The sequence below is a fragment of the Falco biarmicus genome, chromosome 3, assembly GCF_023638135.1.
Source record: "Falco biarmicus isolate bFalBia1 chromosome 3, bFalBia1.pri, whole genome shotgun sequence".
Lineage (NCBI taxonomy): Eukaryota > Metazoa > Chordata > Aves > Falconiformes > Falconidae > Falco > Falco biarmicus.
Window position 1 is genome coordinate 90,055,611 of NC_079290.1, and position 22,465 is coordinate 90,078,075.

The 22,465-nt window shown below is 40.7% G+C and overlaps 1 long non-coding RNA gene across 1 annotated transcript in view; it reads right to left on the reverse strand.

Moving 5' to 3' along the window:
* LOC130146531 (uncharacterized) overlaps nucleotides 1–22,465 on the reverse strand; it is a 73,730-nt gene that overhangs the window by 44,602 nt on the left and 6,663 nt on the right. The gene's annotated exons all lie outside the window — the stretch shown is intronic.

Genomic DNA, 22,465 nt, shown 5'->3' on the forward strand with positions numbered 1-22,465 from the left:
CTCAACTCCACTCCATCTTGTGAAAAATAGTATTTACCTATTCCAGTTTCACTTTTTCCTTGCACAGAGGGCAAAATCAGGAGTCTCTTTTGTTTTTTGCATTACTACTCCTATCACTGCTATGTGTGGTGAACTCTGGCTCTTGGGCAGAGTGGCTCTTGTCGCAGCGTGGAAGTGGCCTTGACAAGAGGTTCCTAAGTTTCAATTGCAATTCAGCTCTAATGAGGGCTAAGATAGTACCAACTACTGCAATTTCATATCTTCAGGAACAAAATGATTGTGCAGCTGTGCTTATTGAATGCTGGCAATCATTTGTGTTCTGGTGATTGATTAAGAAGCTCTCAGAGTAGTAAAGAGTTAGTTTAAAAAAAAATAACAATCAGCCCCCATTGCAGTTTGTTTGTTTCCTAAAAGCACAGTCTTGTCTTAGGCTGCTTTCTCTAAGGAAGAGAGGACGTGTCTGTTCAACTGTAATTCACAGGAGGCTGTTCACAGCTGATACAGGGAGCTGTAAAGTGCCTTCTGCTTCACTTCCTTACCTCCTCAGATTATACCTCGTGGCAAACAGGTGCATTAGAATATGAAATATAGGAAGAGTCATATCTTTCTGCACAAAATGGAACAAAAAAGGAGAGGAAAGCATCCAAAGACATGAGAATTTGTTAATGAGGAGCGTTTCCAGAAGTTATTGAGTTGCAGCTTACCCATTTACTTACTGCCTCCTTTAGTTTGTATTGGTTGTACAAAGTTAATTTCTTCCTACTGTGCAAGAGGAATTTAACTCTCCAAATGAGACTGGAAAGTTATTTCAGATGAGTAAGAGAAGAAAGGCATTCAGTGAAGCCAACAGTCATTTAGTGTGGCTTATTATATCCCCACAGTACTATGAGGAAGTTTAGGCATCAGCTCACAAGCCAGTAACGTGATGCAAAGATGCTGTAAAGCCATTTATCAAGGGCTACGAGTCAAACCAGTGCCTGAGTCCAGAAGCACAGAAGGGTCCGATCACGTCTTTCTTCTCACTATGCGGGGAAGGATCTGCACTCCTAATTGCAGATCACCTCAGCGGGAGGTGATGATGCCAGAGCCAGTGTGAATATCAGTCTGTAAAGGATTGTTGAAGGTCTATCCAACACCACACACAACCGGTGAAGTCAAAGAAATGCTGTGAGGCACCTCCCCCCACTCTGAAAGTGAGGCAAATGTTGTTCTTTAACTCCCTGTACTAAGACAGCATGGGTCTATTCATCAGCCACGGGGAGCCTAGTCTGTATTTAGGAAATGGTATTTATAATGCAGTACTATACTTGATGTCAGTTCCCAGAGGACAGCCTGTGCTATCTCTGTTGCTCTAGTGGAAGTGAACAGCTGCTTTCTAGATTTCCCAAAGCCCTGGTGCAAAATAAATCCTTCTCTCTCCACTTAATTTTAAAGAGCAACGATGGCTAGACAGGGAATATATGTGCGAGAGGGGCAAAATCAAGGAATGAATTGTTTTATATCATTTTGCTTTTGAATTATCTGTAAAGTTATCATTTAAATGACAAAATTAACAAAACTAAAAGTACCATCACGGGTGCAAGAAAGTAACTGCCATAAGGTACAAATATTACCTTCCCCTCCCCAAGCTACATTCACCCTTCCCTACTCCACAAAGTCTCTACTAACATGAAGGGAAAGAAAAATTAACCTGTAAAATGAAACATATTTCATCCAAGGAAAAGAAAGAAACTGAGAGCAAACAGTAGGTAGATTTGCTTCAGTTCCTGTAAGGTAGCCTTCACAGGACTAAGTTCAAAACTGAATTGTTGTTTCCATTTCACTTCTTATTTTTAACAGGTTTATACAGCTCTGCTGACTAATATACTGTATGCTGAAATCCAGTTTACAAAGCAGGAGAGCTAATTTTTTAATCTGAAGAGGTCACAATACTGGTCTCAGGGTTACCTTACATTGTTTTCATTTCTGACCATGTGGGACTTTAAAATGTGTTTTTTTAAAAGTTGAGACATCTTTACGTTCTTCCATTAAGCAAGCTGGAGGGGGGCAGCTCCTTGACTTTTTCATCCCCTTACTACTTGTTCTACATGCTTTTAAGCTTTCCTTAGAGTCCTCTTTTTGAGCACATACCCAGAGTAGAAAGAGGTGTTGGTACCCAAGCTGAGACACTCTGGGGAAGATGGCAAGAGCAAGCATGCTTTCTTGTGTCCTTATTTATGGGGAGATGATTTCTAATGTATTTCAGTGTTTACACCACTCATCTACCTTCTCAGTCACCAATGAATGCTTCAACGCACACAAGCTTATACTTATGGTGCTGCCCTTTACATTCAGTTTATTCATGGATGACACGTCTGATAGAAATTTGCCTGATGCATGAACTTCACCTGAAGTTTAGCAGCACGCTGCTGTATCTCCAAATGCAATTACAGTTCACTGGAGTAATGTCTCATCTCTGATTTCCTAACTAGAAAGAAGACAAAGTAAATAAATAGTAACATGTATACTTTCTATATACCCACTCTGCTATCTCAGGTATGTGTCTGTATTTATACACATGCACGCAGAGACATAGAACTCATATGCACGAACTGCAGATTATATGTATTCACATACAAATCAATTTAATGTCCTCTCTTCTTTAATCAATTATCCATGATAATCCATTGTATTCCCCCAGGTACTTAGTCATCAAAGCCACTTTAAACCTCTTCTTGAAGATCAAATGGCTCTTTAATCCATTTATTTACAGTTTACTGAGTTATAGAAAATTAATCAGGATCATAAGCTTGCTACTGCAGCAAGCCTCTTCTGAAGCTTGCTATCATTACAAACAGTAATTCTCAGAGAGGGAATGGGATGGGGAAAGAAAAGAACAAATCTCCTGACGTCTGTCCCTCCCATCAGCCACCGTCAGTGACTGCCTCTCTCTGATCCTTGTTTGATCAAACTGTACTCCATCAAATCCATTTAAATGAATTAGCACTACTAAGGTAACAGAAGAACTAATTAGTCTCAAACTTTGTAGTTAAGTTCTTCATATAGTGTCTTCTGGTGTCTAGCAGGCTGAGCTAGAGGTTTCCTTCTGAAGTTTGTTGGGCACAGTGATGCGTATGTGAGAAAGGGTGTGAATTACACAAGAGAGACCACATTTCTTTGAATCCTGCTAAAGTTTCTCTTTATTGTTCCATGTCTTCATCCAAATATTCCCTTCCTTACACACAGTTCTGTATACTAGGCAGCCTTCCAACAAATATTTAATGGCCAGCTTTCTGGATATTATTAATACTGAACCGGTAATATTGTTCATTGACTAGACAAGGTTCCACAAATTTGGGGCCTGACAGTAATTATTACACACTCACATGTAAGCCATGGATATTCACGCCAGATCTTTTCTACAGCAGTAGACTCAGCCAGCAAAAGTGGTACACAGTGAGTACCTGAATGAATTTATTAATTCTACAAAACCCTATAATATTATTAATAGTTATGTTCACATATGCATGAAAACACAGATAAAACCACCCCTGAAATGCTACCACTGCTTTTAGAAATTTCAGGAGCAGAAAGAAATAACAAAATATAGCTGTTACAACAAGGAAGTGAACAAAAGTGCCATTACTAACTGGCTTTGGTGGAGGTGTTGAAGTAGATCCAATGCTGTTTCACAAAATAGAATTGACTGTGTTGGGAGGGGAACCAACTTCCCATTCTTACTTTCCCCACAAATTCAGTAGCAGAAATTACCAAGACTTCAGTTTTCCCTCTCCTCCAAAGAAGATACTACAATCATGACCTACATTTTCCAAATGTATATGGCACAATAAAATAAACATACTAAAGCTTTTCTGATATTGTAATCAATCCTTGTGAGCAGATAATACATAAACCTTTTCTTCATCAGAAAAAAATCAGTTATTATGTCACCCCAAACAGAAAATATTCACGTCACTCTTCTTTTTTTTTTTTTTTTTACATGCTACCTCCAAACAACTTCACAAGTGACGTCTTCATTTCCAGTTATTTCTTTGGTTAAGTGATAATCTCATTAGACTAGAATGTTTCATAGGGTATCAATCCCCTCCTGCCATATAACATCTATTTACTTTATTTCTATTACACCAAATAATCGGTACTAATTGCTGAAAATCTGCAATCTGTCTGCTCCTAAGAATAGTGTTTCCAAACTACAGCTAATTCCCAGCCAAGTTACGTGCTAAAATATACTTCTGTGGGTTGTTTGTTTGTTTGTTTTTAATTACACACTTTCATAAATAAGCTGGGTCATGACAGACCAAAATTCTTTATATTAAAATCTGTACTGATAAATAAATGCTATTTAAGTCTAGACTGCTTGGTATTCATTTAGTAGAATTATTGAATGAAGGCACTTGGACCAAATCAATAGGAGGATGTCAGAAGAAGAAAATTAAAATAGATCCTCCTAATTTGATGTGACAATTTCTCCTGGCTCTCTGCCAAGAAAAAATGTACCAACTTGTGTTCTTGTAAGTCTGGGCATCTATTCTTTCACATATTTCAGTCTGCTGCTAGAAAGGTGCTATCAAAGCACGTGGCACCTGCATCAGAAAGCCTAATTCTGCTTTTCCTTGCACTGATGTAAATCTTCAGTAATAAAGTTAACTCCACATAAAAAGCTGCATAGGGGAAAAGAAAAGTCAAGCCTAGTCAATATAACTTCAATATCTTATCCTTTTTTTTTTCCTGATTACTGTCCTACTTTCTAATCACCTTAATCATCTCCCAAAGCACTGATTAGGTAAGGCAGTCAGGTAAAGACACAAAAGAGCCCTTGTGAAGGATTCAGGCCACTGTCACGGTTTCCTTGATTGTACTCACCTTCAGCACGGAGAGAACAGCCTGTGAATCCTGTGTCTGGTATCAGCCTGCCAGGGACTTGCTCCTAGAGAACATCTGCAGTTTCTTCTTCCACTCTCCCTATTTCCAGGATTCATTGCTAAACTGCTGTCTAAAGCTGTATTTCATTTGCATGGCAAGGGTTTGGTAGCAGAGGGGCTACAGGGAGGGCTTCTGTGAGAAGATGCCAGAAGCTTCCCCTATGTCCAATGGAGCCAATGCCAACTGGCTCCAAGACGGACCCTCTGCTGGCCAAGGCCGAGCCCATCAGCGATGGTGGCAGCACCTCTATGACAGCATATTTAAGAAGGCGGGGGGGGGGGGGAAACTGCACGATAGAAACTGCAGCTGGAGAGACAAGTGAGAATATGTGAGAGAAACAACTCTTCAGACACCAAGATCAGTGAGGAAGGAAGGGCAGGAGGTGCTCCAGGTGCCAGAGCAGAGGTTCCCCTGCAGCCCACAGAGGCTAACAGTGGAGCAGATATCCACCTGCAGCCCATGGAGGAGATCTCCACCTGCAGCCCTTGGAGGACCCTACACCAGAGCAGGTGGATGCCCAAAGGAGGCTGTGACCCATGGGCAGCCTGCGCTGGATCAGGTTCCTGGCAGGACCTGTAGCCCACAGAGAGAGGAGCCCAGGCTGGAGCCAGTTTGCTGGCAGGACTCATGACCACCTGAGAGACCTGCTCTGGAGCAGATTGTGAAGGACTGAGGCCTGTGGGAAAGACTCACATTGGAGAAATTCATGAAGAACTGTCTCCCATGGGAGGGACCCCATGCTGGAACAGGGAAAGAGTGTGAGGAGCCTCCCCCTGAGGAGGAAGGAGTGCCAGAGACAGCGTGTGACCGACTGACCACAGCCCCATTCCCCGTCTCCCTGCGCTGCTGGAGGGGAGGATGTAGAGAATTCAGGAGTGAAGTTGAGCCTGGGGAGAAGGGAGGGGTAAGGGGAAGGTGTTTTTAAGATCTGGTTTTATTTCTCATTATTGTACTCTGATTTGATTGGTAATAACTTAAACTAATTTTTGCCCAGGTTCATTCTGTTTTGCCTGTGACAGTGATTGGTGAGTGATCTCTCCTTGTCCTCATCTTGACTTACAAGCTTTTCATTATATTTGCTCTCCCCTGTCCAGCTGAGCAGGGGAGTGATAGAGTGGCTTTAGAGGGCACCTGGCATCCAACCTGGGTCAATCCACCACAAAAGCTCAAGGTCCCTATCAGTACTAACAAATGTTTTGGGCAGAAAGCTAGGCAGGCTTCAAAATTCTTCATAAATGTACAATAAATAGGAACAGGATGGAAATCTTATGAATTGGAGGATACGGATAATTTCAAAGGGGGAATTAGATGTATTTTCCAAATATGTACAATGTCAAGTGTGACGTTCAGATCATGCTGACTAACCTCCTATCCTTCATATCCTAAAGGTTCTCAACACAGGGTCTCATAAAGCCCTCATTAATGCACTGCATAAGCATTTTTCAGCAGAGCATCATACAGCTCTGCTGTATGTAGTTCGTTCTTCTTTTTGCCTGAAGTGAGATCTGTGTGTGCATTTCTTGGACAGGGGCAGGAAGGAAAATAATGCAGCACTTCTCAAGCAATGAAGTTCTACCAAAATATGGAGATGTGATTCTCCAGGCTCCTCAATGTAATGCATTGCTGCATAAGATAAAATCTTGGGGCATATACATTCCTCTCTCTCCTCCCAGAAACCTAGAGGAATCCGAAACGAATCATACATTTCCCAGTGACCAAAAGATGGCAGTGTTTCAGAGCGTTGCACATAGCTACGTATGGCTTTGGCTAGTCTTACATGTCCTCATAATCATAAAGAATCAGCTGAATTGTGATACTGCGATTCAATCGTAGGGAAATAAAATGGTTCTAAGCCATTGCATTACAAGGTGACCCACAAAAACACAGTAACCAACTGCAAAAACTATTAAAGTGTTCTGAATATTCTTCAAGACTAGCAAGCCAAAGCCACGTCCGAAGTTAGCTATATGCTTGTAGGGGTGTGGTGGGTGACTGTGCACGCACGCTAAACTTCAGATCAGAAAGACTGTAAGGGCTCAGCCTGCTGCACGGTAACCAAACACAGGGAGGGAAAATCATGCATATGTCTGTGAAAGTGCTGCAATTTGCTTTCAGCTGTGAAACCACCTGCAATCTAGCAGCTGCATCTTTTTAGTCTGTATCAGCATCATTGTAACATGGAGATGAGACATCATTACGAAAGTACACTACCATTCCCCATCTGTTAATAAGAAAAACTTGTTTCCACCTTCAGCATTTGTAGTGCTACCATATTTATGGAGAAGTCTGTATCCCTCAAATGACTGCAGAGACTTGCGATTTCATTAGCCCTATTTTAATTGGCCTGTCACAGGTAGATTTCAAAGTTTTGGGAACTTACAGTGTGTTTCAGCACACTGTGCTACCCCCAGTCTCCTATAGATGTACCAGCACACCAAACAGGTCTTGAATAATGCAGACCTACACAAAGGAGCGACAGAACTCTTGCAGAGGCTTTCCTCATCGTCCTGTGCAATTGCCTAATTCTATTTCCGACTTCAGAAGGAAGCAGAGCCTCTGTGTTCTGTCTGTATTCATTTCACAGCTTCTCTGTTCTACATCAGTTTTCACTGATTCCATCATTCAGATTTCCTTTGCTTTTCATTGTTTTATATGGCTGTATACTGTCGGCACCTTTTCTGGGTCCACTCCTCATGCACAGCTAGGCCCTCTTAGCAGCCCTCGAATCTCCCACCCCAGTCTTGTACTGGCCATTTAGTTTTCAGTTCTTTCTCCTGTATTTTCTGCAGGTTAAAAGCTCTCACTATTCCATTTAATCATCTAGTTTCTGAGGATTTTATCTTACATTCATCGACTTTCCTCATTCTACAGCCACCAGTTCATGCAAAACGCTCCTCTCAAACATGCTAATTGCTGTGTTTCCTGAAATGTCTGCAGTCTCTCATACCCCACAAGGTTTCCACATACAGTATTTACTCACTGGAATCTTCCTCAGATGTAATCTTCCCAATTAACTTTTTTTCTGGTAATTTTACAGAATAAAGTGGTTCTGGGGGTGAACTGGGGTTTTGCGGGAGAAAGAAAATTTGTCTGTAAGACCCAAGGTCATCTGTTACTGACATAGGAAGACTTAACAGGAAGGAGGCACGCAACTGGAAGAAGAGCAAAAAGATTACATAGTTAAAGAAATGGAAAGTCAACCTGAAGAACAGTATCCAAACTGTCTCTGCTGCTGGATTTCCTTTTGATACTACTGGCTTTAATCTTCAGGTCTCAGTCTGCAGTCAGTAAAAAATGGAAAATATTATCTATCCCTTCTACTTAAAAGATGCTGTGACCTCTTTAGTATTTGAAAGCAAGAAGGTTATTCCAGCACAGGCACCTTAGAAAAACCCAAGACAAAATTATGAGAGTATAGAACCCATATTCATGGAAGAGTGGAAAAAATATTTTAAAAGATACTTGGTGAATGAGCACCAAGCGTCCCATGTGCTGAGTGAGACAGGAGGCCTGTGGAAAAACCATGACCAAATAGTACACAAAAGGCATATTACATGGAAAGGAACCAAATTAAAGCTTCAGCTAGGCATGAATTCCAGCATTTGTTTCTGGGTACTTGGCTTTGCAACTTTCATATTATCTTTTTAAAACAATTTCATGCCATTTACCTTCCCTCATCTCTCAGAGATTATGGATGCTTTTATCCCAGAGATGTGCTTGCGTTCACAGAAAATGAGTGTCCAGTGAATTCAATGCAGAATTTAAGGTGTTGGAAAAATAAAAATAGATAACAATAAAACAATTATTTATTTTCCTCCTGCAAGAAAGCCACAGCCAGAGCTCTTTGAGATTAAAGAGTGGCTGGAGTGAATAGCCAAAATATTGAACAAGATTTGCAGGGGTTAAAATTCTGTTGGAGGACAAGAAAGTTATAAAAAAAGTTATCGCCTGCTTCAAAGTGGCTTTATATTCCTGGGATAGCTGTGCTGTCCTCATTAGTTCTGCAATAGTACAATGCTACAGGAGAGGATGGAAAATGGCAAATCACCTTTGAGAGCCTGGGAACAGGTACATAAATATACAAAGCTGCCTCTTCACAGCTGCCTAAGAGGTAAAACCTCTGTGAAAAAGATTAGATGAAGTGGAACAGCTCCCTTCCAACTATCCATGAACGCCATCCAGAGAAGGATGGGAGAAGCTATTGCTGATGTCTCAGGCTCGTCTTTGCTGGACCGTAGTGCCCCAAAACAAGCATTTTCATTTCATTTATCAGCTTGAAAGGGCATTGGGAAGGGGAAATTCCCTAATAACTTGGCATCAAAGAATGATAAAAAGCCTGAAATGAAATTACATAGAATTACAGCATAGGCACTGGGAATGGACACAGTCCCAGCAGACCCAGCACCTTTTCAGAGCGGTCCACTCTGTACCACTTCCTTCAGACAGTTCACTGGGGCTAGTGCTTCCCCACTGGGTTCTCTAGAGCTCAGCCAACTTCCTCCCAGAGAAGTATGAATACCAGAGACCAGACTGTTACTTCTCATACCAGTAGAAAATCAGCAATGATTCTGACCCACAGATTCCAGAGATTAAATGCAAAACTAATGTTAGGAAAAACTATTTACTCACATAAAATTATGGTCCATCCAAGCATTTCTCAGCATCAGCAAGGTCTCCAGTAATCAAGTTTGTCATTAGTGTTTATGCTACTGTAACCACCACCCTTATCTGAACACCAGATACATCTAATACATGTTTTTGAGGTAATCACATTCGGGGGGGGGAGGGGGGGACAGCAGTAAGGATAAAGCACAAATCTCAGAAAATCAAAACTGAGCCACTGCCTCAATATCAAGAATTTTGGATTAAACATGAAGTGCTCACATCCCAATTCTTCTTTCACTCCTTGGATGATACTTTAAAATCTATAATGCCACGTAAGAACATCCAAAGCAGAAAGACAGGAAAATCAATTTTTATGTGAGGAACAACAGTTAGCAATTGTGCTTTCCTTCCTGGGAACCAATACCTAACTTTGCTATAATAATTTCTCCCATTCTATATCTCCTTCTATCAGTGTTTACATGACATAACATTTCTTATATATCTGCTGTGCCACAATACCTATAATTGTATTCAACACATTATTTTTGCATGTAGTGCTTTATGTAGTATATACATCACCTCATAAAATATTGGACGATAGAATAAAACAATGCTGAACTGTTAAGCATTTCTTTTCTGCAACACCTCCCACATAAGGCACATGTAAAGGGCCATGCTGGAAGTGAAGCTGCTCATCTTTTCTTTCGCATTATCCCAGTAGGAAAAAAACCCCCTGATTTTTCTGTTACCCTACCCTCTCCCTCAGTGATCTGTTATACTCATACTTCCACAATACCACAGGTGATCGCTTGCTGTAAATGTTCACCTCTGGAGACCCCTGAATTAGCTGGGTTAGCTTCTGAATAGATCCCCTCAATGGATGGCGGACACTAATGGGCTCTCTTCTCTCTTACTCATCCTTATGGCCCCAGCCCCTTCCACTTTTGAGCCATGAACCTACACCATGAATACCCAAAGTTACAGAGGGAATCCTGAGAATAGGCAATGCAGAGCTACACCTGGATGCAGTAATAGCACCCATCAGGGCTGGCACTGCAGAGGGTCATTAGGTCTTCAACCAGGTCCTGCCTCCACGCACTTTTAAATCTGTTCACTTAATCCAAAAAACTCTTTCAGCTTTTATTTACCCTCGGAAGAGAAGCATGGAATTTTCACCCGTAGGCACCCTCATTTCTGATTCCAAAACACTCCCAGTATTTTTCAAGGCTACACACATGGTGAGTCAAACACCACAGAACGTTTCCTTTCTCTCTTGACAAAAGTTATTAACGCATTCTCTCATTTTTACCTTCATTGTGACCTTTTTCCTTGTTTCTCATCTTCCACCTCTATACAACCTTTTTGATGCTCTTTGCCATCTTCCCAAACCATGGTGCAACATTGCACAGGAACCCAAAGGCACTGCCAGAATGGTGTCTCTCCAAGAAGCTGGTTTTCAGGATCACCACCGCCCTCCTGCCAGACATGCGATTCCTGTTAGCATCAGTGCAAGCTCTGTTGTAAAGTGACTGCAGCCCACAGCTCACAAGCTCTTCACCAGCCTGGGGAAGTTCTGGTGATTTTACACTGCAATTTTATTTAGTTTGTTGGGAGTGCAGATTTATTTCACTCATTTGTCTTTTAATAAGAATGGACTGTTTTTCCAGATTTTTTTTTTGTTTTTATACAGTCAAAAATATAACTCTCTGATAAGTCTGAGCTAAGACACCACAGACACACATTTTCTAAATGACACAGCAGGATCACAAGAGTCAGAATAGTCCACTGAGCCACTGCAATTGCAAGGCTGTGGAAAAGGAGGATGATGTCATTTCTCAGTTGAATACATAATACCTGATTGAGCTATAGCATCTGTCTAGGAAAAACACCTCTGATAGACTGCAAAATACACATCAGACACTGTTTATACTTAAATGCATTGAATAAAGTACATAAAAAATAACCAGGATTTCTTTAAAAATCAGCTATTTATAACTGTGCAAGGTGCACCACTTGCTAATAGTCCATGGGTATGTACATTCTTGGAATATAGTTTTCATTCAAGTAAATACGGTAATTTTCTCATTTCAGCCTTCAGTATCACTTAGACTCTCAGCTTAAAAACAAGAACAGACCCTTCCAGAAAGCTGAATGGGGTCCTCCTGGGGTCATCTAACTGGAACAGTATTATTCTAGCAGCCAGCCAGCTGTTGTAAGAAAATCATTGACTTCTAATGACTTTTTACCATAGTAATCCCACAGTGATTCGAGGCATAAAAAATATTCAGCAAATGCTAAGAAAGAGGAAAAGTAGCACTAACTGTTAAGTAAACATTAAAGAAAGTGAGCTCACAAACAAAGAACTGAAGGGCAATGACTTAATCCATAGAATGTCAGGAGATATTGTTTCAGGAGGATGAAAAGAGTGCTGCATCCAGATAGGTATTGATTTCCAGGGACCTGCAGTTCCCCTGCACTATTTAAAGTCATGTATCTGTGCTCAGGAAGTTCCTTTGCAAATCCTGTGTTCCTTACTTCAACTGCCATGAAGGTCCCAAAGGGGCTAAACTTTAAGCCAGGATGTATATACTCCAGGATGTATCAACACTGTCTTTGAGATTCAGGAAAGGGACTAGAAAAAAAAGATGTGCCCCTGAAAGAGCATTTCAGAGGCTCCACATCATGAAAAGAGGACTGAATTCAGCTTGAAGACAGCAGCTCTACTACAGAATTTAAACACTAGGTCCAAATAACACAATCTGGTCACCATCCACTAGGGAGGCTCAGCCAGACCATAATAATATTCACAGGCAGCAGATCATAGAAAATCCTCTCTTTGATGAGAGATGATGAAAGGACATGCAGAAATTTCTAGCTGAATTATGCCTGAAGTAAAAAATAGAGACAAGGAAGATAAGGCAATGGAGCCTGAGATTATGAATCAAAGGCCTGGAGTTCGCATGGCTTTGGCACTGTGTCACTGTAAAGAATATTTTCAAGTCACTCTATATTAATTTGACTCCATTTCCCCTAAATCTTGAAGAGTAAATATAAAATACAAACCATCAAAGCCAGATGTATTGTCTCTTTTTTCAAAGACAGAGTAATGGAATATAGTAATACGGTTATTGTTTACAATGCAAATTTGAAATAGATTTGCAATGTTTTATAGGTAGTTGATATTCCCCCAGACTGGAGAGCTCCCAAGCATGCACACCGTTGGAGTTGCAGACTCAAGGGAGAGAAGACCTTTCTCACCCTGCAGAGATCACCTTTACAGTATTCGTGGTCTGAGTGTCCTCTTAACAATCTCTTTTTACAACTACTTTTTTCTGTTATTCAGAAATAAATATTAAATAGTCACTGCATATAAATTTTGGCAAGTGGCACAATAAATGAAAGTACAGTGTCATGCCCCCTTGTCAGAACAATGCATGCCTTACACAGTTGAAGCACTGGGCTGTGGGTGGGGAACAGGAAATCTCATGGCCACAGCTAACAAACAATTCCATGCAGATTCTCATGCTGTAATAAAAGCACTTGATGAGATGCCTTGATCCATAAAGAGCAGAGTCATTAGGAGGAAAAGCAGGTGACATTGCCTCTGTATTTCCGGCACTTCATATTAATCCCAGAGGAATATATGCAGTTCTTTTGGCCAGTTTTCCTGAAAGATGTTGAAAAATGGGTGAGAAAAATAAAACATACTAAAAAAAAAAAAAATCTGAGAGCAGGGACAAAGGCAATGAGTGCAATGCCTTTAACACAAATACAGAAGTAATTGCAATGGTGCAGAAGAGGCATCCTAAACAGAAAACACTGGCAATCCCTTAAAAGAGAAAAGGCAGAATACTGACCAGTAGCTGAAGACAAATTTAAATGAGAAATTAGGTTCAAGATTTGTTGTTGGTTTTCTTATTATAGTGATGGTAAATAACCACTTTATTTTTCCCACAAAGACTATGCATGTCAGCTATCTTCAAAGGTCATCAAAAGAATTAGCCAGAGCCAGGACAACTCTGTTGCAGAGGAGAGGTGGGTGTTGCAATGACTTTCTGCAGTCTCACCCCATCTGGCAGATGTGGTTGGTACTTGGTGGCCTACATTCTATTACATCAGTAGAAATGATACATAATGACATGACATGTTGTAAGCTGTCATAATAAATGGACATGTCATGTGATGGGACATTACAATCTCAAAATATCTATTCATATCTGTAATCTTCCAAGATGGTTGATGGAGAAAAGTTCAGAGCAGGCATCTAGGAGTCAAGAAACAACGAAGAAATAAGAACATTGTTTTACCACAGAGTGTTTAATGCATCTCTCTGCATTAAAACACCCAAAACTAAGAAAGCGTGTAGAAACACAACAGAAGTGTATGATGCTGGCTGAAAGCATGTCTCTTTACTGTTTGGGCAAATTCCTCAGATGACAATAATTTGAAATTCTTCTTATCTTTTTGAATGAAGTATCAGAAAAAGCCAAGGAAGTAGAGTGACACAAGAGAGCCCTTGTAACACTGGACACAAAAGAAAACAAATCAGGCTGCAGTGGCCTCCATGTCTTTATGATCTGAGGATCCAGAAAGTCCTTCTCCAGACCCGAAGTTTTCTCACAGAATGCCTGGAGACTGCTCCTCAACTTCAGTTCACAAGTCACTTGCAGGGTTCAGCTGCTTCATTTGCCATGTTGTATCAAGTGTTCATTGCCCCCCTTTGAGGCAGATTTGAAGACAAGGAGCAAGAAGACAGAAAGAGAAGAGATTAAAAAGTTTGTGTTCACTCAAGCATTCATGCTTCTACCCAAGAGCAAGTTTGTTGAGCCCTGCAATTAGCAAACATCTCTGAAACCCTCTGACAAAGGGTATTTTCCCCATCTTACTGTACTGCTATTCAGAGCAGAGTTTCACGGTTCTCAAGGCAAGAGATGACCACTACATTCCCTCCTCTATTGAAGCAGCAGCACCTGAACCAACGCTAAATATTGTAGCTAGAAGGATGTTCTTCAGTCCACAATGTTACTGTGAAAGCACAAGTAAAGCCAAAGTGCTCCTTGTGCTTGAGATTTCTACAAGATGACCCTGTCAGTTTAAGTATGTGGGGGAAAGATTTAAAACTCCCAAGTTCTCAGCCCATCTGACACAGAGAAATTATGTCTTGCTCAAAACCCAGGGATCAATGTGACCCCAAGTAGGTAAGCAAGTCACACCAGCCAGATGGCTTAGGAAAAGCATGCTTTGTGTCAACCCATTCAACCTTCCAAATGCTTCAGGAGGAGCGGAAAAAACTAGGACAGAGTTGGTTGGCTGTACACTGAGAAAACAGAAATCCTTCCTGACCAGTGCAAGGGAACAGCTGCTATCCTGAAACGTAAACTATGGTTCAAATCAGTCTCAAAGAAAGAGAGCTGCAGGAGAGCTGCAGATATGAGGATTATGTTGAAGATAATGCAGACAACACTTTGTTCTCACCCAAGAAGAAAAGGATAAATATGGGAGATCTGCAAACTGCTACATCAACCAGAACCTCTGCATTGAGCCATTCCAGTGTTTTTCCCAAATATGTTGAGTAGCTTGATAATTATAACTTTTTCCTCAGAAATTAATTCTTGTTTAAAAAAGCAACAAAAAATACCCGTCAAAACAAAACAACCAAAAAAGCTAGCAAAAATAACCAACCATAATTTCACTTTGAAAAATTATTAAAAATAGTGAATCTACTGCTTCTCATGGCAGCCTTTTTCTAAAGCTCACAGCTAAGCAATTGCCTTTTACTTCAAGATAAAACTTATCTAATTTCATCTTTGGATCTTTTTACACCTTTGTTAGCAATGTTGTAATGCTCTCCTACCCTGAGATGAGCTATTTCCCATCAATATCTACTTACGCCTGTGATAAGATCACTTTCAACTTTGATTAATGGAGAAGCTACTGCTGCTCTCAGTTATTCTTGCATTTTACTGCAAAAACAATTGATTTTTTACCACACCACTAAAACAAGAAATACAACAAAAAAACCTGTTTCAGATCCAGTCAAAACAGATATTTTCGAGACAATCACAAGCATCAACACATTTTACTTACCATTTTGTTTAATCTAAGAAAACTTTCTGGTGCAATTTTTTGTGTTATTTAACCATTTCAATGTTTTTCTGGAGGTTCTTGTTTGTTTTTAAGACAGTGTCTAAAGCTATGCTGCTCTCAAACAAAAAAGATTCATAGGCTTGTGTTGAAATGTTGAACAAATGTTTCACTATTTCCAGAATACTGAATTCCAGAATGATGAAAAGGTTTTTGTTTTTGTTTTTTAATTTTAAAATTTCCCCTTGCTCTGCATTTTTCAAAACAATGGGGATGTGGAAGAATCACTACAGGGAATTTGTCAACTTTCCCAAATTTCCTCTTTCTCCCTTTAAATGTAATTTTTCCAAAAATGGTCTGATCAGTGTCCTCACTCTCTTTGTAGATAATAAGGAATTTTTAACACATCTACACTGTCTGACTGGAATATCATAAATAATCCTGGCACCACCCACTAAGAAAGTATGAGTGCAAAATATCAATTAGCTGGCTCATAAAGACAGCATTGGCCATCCTGGCACTGAATGTGGGAAAAACAGTATGTGCTCATGTAATCAAAAGCTGGATCACAAAGACCATGCACAAAGGGATTGAGTTAAGCCTCCACAGGCAAATACCTTAATTCTATCATTTATAAACTCAACTGGCATTTCCTGAACACTTGACTTTGTAATCTGAATAGCATTAATTAATTTAGGGGTTGTATGTAACTAATGATGACTAATATGACGGACCAGTAATCATCTACCTATCATGGTGTGAAAGACAGATGCTTAGATAGCCAAGTTTTTGACATAATTTCATCTCAATAACAAATAAAGCAGAGCATGAGTCTGTTCTGAAGCTCACAGGGCTCGTAGTTAATAACATGTTGGATAACAGTCCACATCTTCTAATTTACACAGTAGCACATACCTTATCACCACACTGCCAAACACATAAAGGAGTATAGGTTCCAACCCTTGATGATACCTTACACTCTCCATGGATTCTTATCTTGAACACAGCAACTGCCCCCTAAGAAAGGCCACTGCAGTTTTTCACTGCTGTACCACCCCGTTCAGGGTGCAGCGATTCATTGTCATCATCCACTAGACATGAGGTTAACAGTAGTGGGAGAATGATTTTCTTTTGGTGTGAACACTTTTATTTTTCACTGTTCCCATTATTTTAGCATTTTCTTCTTCTCTCTCTCTCTTTTTTTTTTTTTTGTTTTGTTTTGTTTTGTTTCTCAAATCCCTGTTTAGATGGATCTAAATGTTGCTTTTTTGCTGACTTGGTCATTACTTTGCCCAAGACATTTTTGAAGCTGCCAGCAGTTCCAATCTGTTAACAGTAGCAGCAGAGAAAGGTAAGTAAAAATAATGTCATGCCAATCACTACGGCACAAGAAAGATTATGAGCCCCAGCCAGAGCCTAAAGCAGTAATGGGAAATTGGCCTTAACAGATTTCTTGGACTGCAAAGTAAAAGCCAATATGGCTAGAGAGATTTTCTTAAAGAAGATTATCTTCCAACTCTTCATGTTAACATCCTTAGATAGTAAAAAACAGGGGAAATGAGATGACGGTAACCTTTGGAACATCCTAAGAGGTATGTTAACAAGTACTAAAGACATGCGTAAAATGTAACCTGGTATGTTTCAAACACTGAGAGTCTGGAATTACCATAAAGAACCATGGCAACAACAGGCAATTAATTCACACTTATTCAGATTACCATAGAAACTGGACCAACATGCCAGAAATTATCTATAATTTCTCACTCCAAACATTCAAGCGCAATCTATAATTTCCATAGTAATTGATTGCTTGTAATAACCACAGAAATATTATAAAGTCTCTATGAAACACTATGAATTCGTGACATAATGAAGGCCAAACATAATTTTAAAAGCCTGCACAGCTTTTGCCTGTATTATAGTATACTGCACAGGAGCAAAAAAACTTTTCATCTTCTCACATGGTACTGCAGGAGAAATTAACGCTATTCTGCCAGATGAAAAGGAAAATGCACTTACATCATGACAAATCACAACAAAATCTGCCCAGGCAGAGCACAGCTGTAGTGCGCAGTGCACAGCCCTCGAAGCATCACCTTGCTCTTTTTTTCAGAAAGTCCCCCTTAGCTCAGAGTTGAGCAGCCATTTTGGTGCTGAGGCTGTTTGTAGATTTTTTCGAGACTACCTATTGTTAAGGAAAACTAAAAAAAAAAAAAAAAGCAAACCACAAACCAAAAAAGAAAGAAAGAGATCTCTGATCCCTAATGATATTATTTTCTTTCTTTCAAAATCTATTGCGCTTGCAGGTACCTCAGCAACAAGAATCTCTGAGAATCCGTGCGGTCAGAAGGATTGTCCTTGACTGCTTGTGTATGTTCATAGCTTTTTCAAACCCCTAGATACTGAAAATTCTACTGAAAATATTGTTGACCCTACTGTAAGAAATACATACCTGATTATAACCAGTATGACTAATCCTAACTAAAACATACTTGGGTACTATTTACATGAGTTTTTCAGTAGTTTCAATTAAAGTGTTGCCAGCAAAGCCATTAAAACAGAATTTGAACTGATCAACACTACTAATAAGGGTGAGGATTTACTGATTCAGTGGTGTTCTGAAGGCATCAGACAGTCAGGACTGGAGCAGAAGTGAATGCAAATTATTGACTCAAAGAGCTGTGACAGGGAAGAACAACCCAGAAGAGAAACTGCCTTTTCCGTTTTGACACTACACGAAGACTTAAGGATAACTGCTCTCCCCATGCTAAAATTAATATCTGAACATTTCTCCTCACCATTGCCATCAGCCCACAAGTCCGTTACTTATTTTGCATTACAAATGACATACTTCAAAGCACATGGAAGTCAATGGGAACATTCCCATTAACTCCAATTGCCCTTGAATCAATTCTTCAGAGCCGTTTCACACCAGTTGAGCTTCATAGCTTTTGACTGAGTTACTCCTAATTTACACTGGCAGTAGAGATTTCTGTTGCCGAATGTGAGAAGCCTTGTACATATCTTTTCACACAACAGACAATGAAAAGACAAATAAACAGTTGTTGTCTGTAGGAAAATCAGAAAGGCAATCACCTTGTGCTGAAGATTTCCAAAACATGTTGTGAAAGACTCTTCTGTCTTAAAAATATGGCCAACTTGAAAGGGAAAGATCAGAGTATACCAGTGTCAAGGTTTTGCTGGACAAAGAGTTAGTGATAATTACTGAAAGTCACTGAAAAATTCAGAACTTGGAGCCCTGATTTGGATGAATATCCACTTTCAACCATTTGCATAATTCCTCAGAATTCCCAAGTGTTACCAATCAGGAAGCAAAACTTACAAAATAAGGTCTTGTATGCAATGTTTCCACATGCCAATGGCATAATAATTTTTAAAAGACCAATTAGCTCACTCTTTTTTTTTTTTTTTCTTCTTGGAAAGTCTAAATTTAGGAAGTTCACCGAAATAAAGGATAGAATCCATCTATTTCAAACTCTACTGAACATCAACAAAAAGTTTAGTTATTATTTGTTTAGCAATCCCAGTAGACAATCATACCAAAACAGCCGGGTTGACTGCTGCAATTAGACATCAGGTATCCTCAATTATAGATGAGGCACTGAATGACTTGGTATAAGTCACTTAGTGTGGCTGTCATTATAACATGCATTAGACGATGCAAGTATATTGTAAATCATTTGTCACTGATTCTTGAAAAGCACTAATTCCTGGCTGAAATCACTAGAGAGTGATAGAGCACTGTACTTTTCATTGTACTTGAATGAGTTTTGGTTTGGGGTTTCCTTTTATTTACCCCACATCATATTTTTCAGGAAACTCAATACTGTCAGGAAGGTAAAAAATTTTCCAGGCTGAAAATGCACCATATAAAATATTTAAAGTGAAATCTGGGCTTGGTGACAGTTATAAAGTTAATCTAGCTCTGCTTCTCAGCCTTTCCCACCACCTAAGCACATCGCAACCCATAAGATAAACTGCTCTCAAAAAGGCTGTGCAATTTTATAGGTAACTTAAAATTCAAGACCTTCACAAGAACCACCTACACAAAGTACCACCTGTGCCTTCAGCTGTGCAACTTGTGGCACTTTTTACCAGCTGTCAGGTCCATGTGCACACCCCAGGCACACCCAGCCCCTCACAGCCATAGCCGAGAGGCCAGGACACCACAGCATCTGACAGCACGCATCCAGCCCACACAAAGCAGACACAGACATTGTGGCCACCTGGGCTTCCTCCTGACAAGGCAGCTGAGATTCATGGCCCTCCTCTCCAGCAACTACAAGTGCCTATTCCCTGTTCTGAAAGGGACCTTGTCAGAAAGAAGCAAGGCTGATGAAATATTTAGACACTAGATTAGCAGTGGTGTGGTTGTAAGGCAGCTGAGGAGCAGATGCTCAGTATGGACAAATTATCACAGCCTAGCGAAATTTTTGACCCTCTGGCAGGGGTCAAATAAGGACCTGCTCCCAAAACTTAAGATTCAGAGACCAGTATGGTATAAACACACCTGATTTTATACTCAAGTGTTTCCACTGCAGCTGTCAGAGTATTATTGGTTTCAGTTTGATGTGCTGATGTCCTGAAACACCTAAGCAGAACTACTTTACACATGCTTTCCACTAACATATACAAGTTGAATAAGTATTCTGCTGACTTAGTGCCAGGTCCTGGATGAAGCTGGTAATTAAGAAAGACCATCACTCCTACTGAAAAGGCCTAATGTCATCTCCAGAAGAGGGCAGTGCTGGCTTAAACTAGCAGGACACGGGTCCCTGAAAGCCTTGGCTGCAAAGGGCAGTAAATGTCTTAAAGCAAAAACTCCCAGTTAGAATATTGCAAAGATGCATAAAAAGTACCACAATACAGAGGAACAGCCAGCAGAGCAATTCTGAGTGAGACACCGACTTTTGAAACATTTATCAACGTTCATTTTTGTCTTGAGATTTGGGCAGAAGCCGGATCTGTTTCTCACAGCCTTTCTGTCTTTCGAAAGCCCTAGATGGGTTAGATGAATTGCTATTTCTAGGAAAAGGAAAATGATTGATAGCGGTTGTTATCTCTCGTTTGATCTTGTAGAGCTCAATCTGCCCGTTCATTTTATCAGAGGCATAAGGAAGGGCTTCATGCTCAGAGTGACCCAGATATTACTCCCCCAGAGACAGAGAAACTTGTAGGAAGGAGCTCTTCATTCAGATGCTCCTCTTACCTGGGTAACTCACATGTAAAACAAGCAAAGAAACTGCACGTGTATAAAATTGACATTGCTTACAGAACTGAGGCCCCGGGACTAAGAACTGTAAAAGGACTGTTCACTTTCAAACAACAGAAAGAGAAATGATTTATGGGAATGGCACAGAAGTAACCTCCTACAAGGGTAAATAACAGACTTAACGGTTAGCCTGCCCTTAGCAGATCCTCTGGCTTTCCTGACAGCCACCTGTCCTCATTCAGCAGAACCAATAGGCTTGTGAGGAGCTGTATGTGCTCTGCGCATCCTGAGAAGAGGCAGCCAAAGGATGGAGGTGTCTGGCCACATGCAAGGCTGAGATGATGGGTTCATACCCTGGATGGCCCAGGCTGTTGTTGGCGTCCTTGGCTGTGAGCGATTCCCAAATAATGCATGGTCCTGTGGGTAAAGCAAACTTAGAAAACACTTTAAGAGAATGGAGTGATTCAAGCCCCAGCCAGAGCTGAAATTCATGTGAAATAGAGAGATAGGAGGCTGCTGCCAAGGATTTAAACAGAGCTTCGTTATGTATCAGCAAGAAATGGGTGCCAGCAAAGCGGAGGGCAATCAGAAGATAGCTTTGTCTCTGACAAGCTCCATTCCTGACAGGCTTTGACTCTGATCATTTGACATTTTAAAGAGCTTTTAGTTATTTCAGGTACAGGGGGTTATGAAATGTAATTATAGGAGCTGGAAGAGGCCTGCACACCAGATAAAAACTTGGCAGAGACGCTTTCATGCAAGAGGCAGGGAAATCGAAAGCTTTGTGCACATTTTAATGCAAAGAACAGGAGCACTTTTCAGGTCGTGCTTATGCCTCTGGACCGAGCACAAGGAAGCAGATTTCTGGAGGAGTTGTAAAAACACAGGAACTCAACCCAGAGCACAGCTGAGCTTCGGAAATGTGAACAATGGCTTCACACTGTGAACATGATAGAAATAACAAGATACTACTCAAAACAAAACTGAAAAACAAAGGCCACACAAAGCTCGATGTCAGGGCTCTGCGGAGGCTGGTGGCTCCCTGGGGCCAGGAACCAGGAGGGTTGGGGGCTCCCTGGGTGGGTCATGGCAGGGCCTAGCAGCCACAGCCCATCCCACCAGCACCTCCAGGAGCCGGGATGCGCGGGCAGGGGGGTTATGAGCCCTGTGCACCTCCCTGGGGATGGGCCAAGGCTGGGCTGGGACATGGACCTGCAGGTGGGGGAGCAGGGTCAGGCCCTGTGACAGGAACCAGAGTCAGGCAGAGCAAGGCGCCCTCAGGGCCCTGACACTTTGTGAAAACACGCAAAATTCAAGAAAATGAGAAGCTCTACAACACACAAAGCTACTACCCTCAGAGTTAACAAAAAGCACAACCTAAGACAAGGACCAGAACTTGAGGGGGAAAAAAATATTAACTACAACAGCTCATAAACATACTGGATGTGTGTCGAGCATGGGTAAGAAGGCTGGTAGCATGGAAAAGTGGGCTACTGCTACCTAGTGAAATGCTCTTCACAAAGCAATTGCAGAGTAACAGGAGATTAACAGCAGTAACAGAAGCTGTCCTTTTAGAAAGAAAAGGCTTATTTACTTGTTTCAAATTTTGGCACACCCACA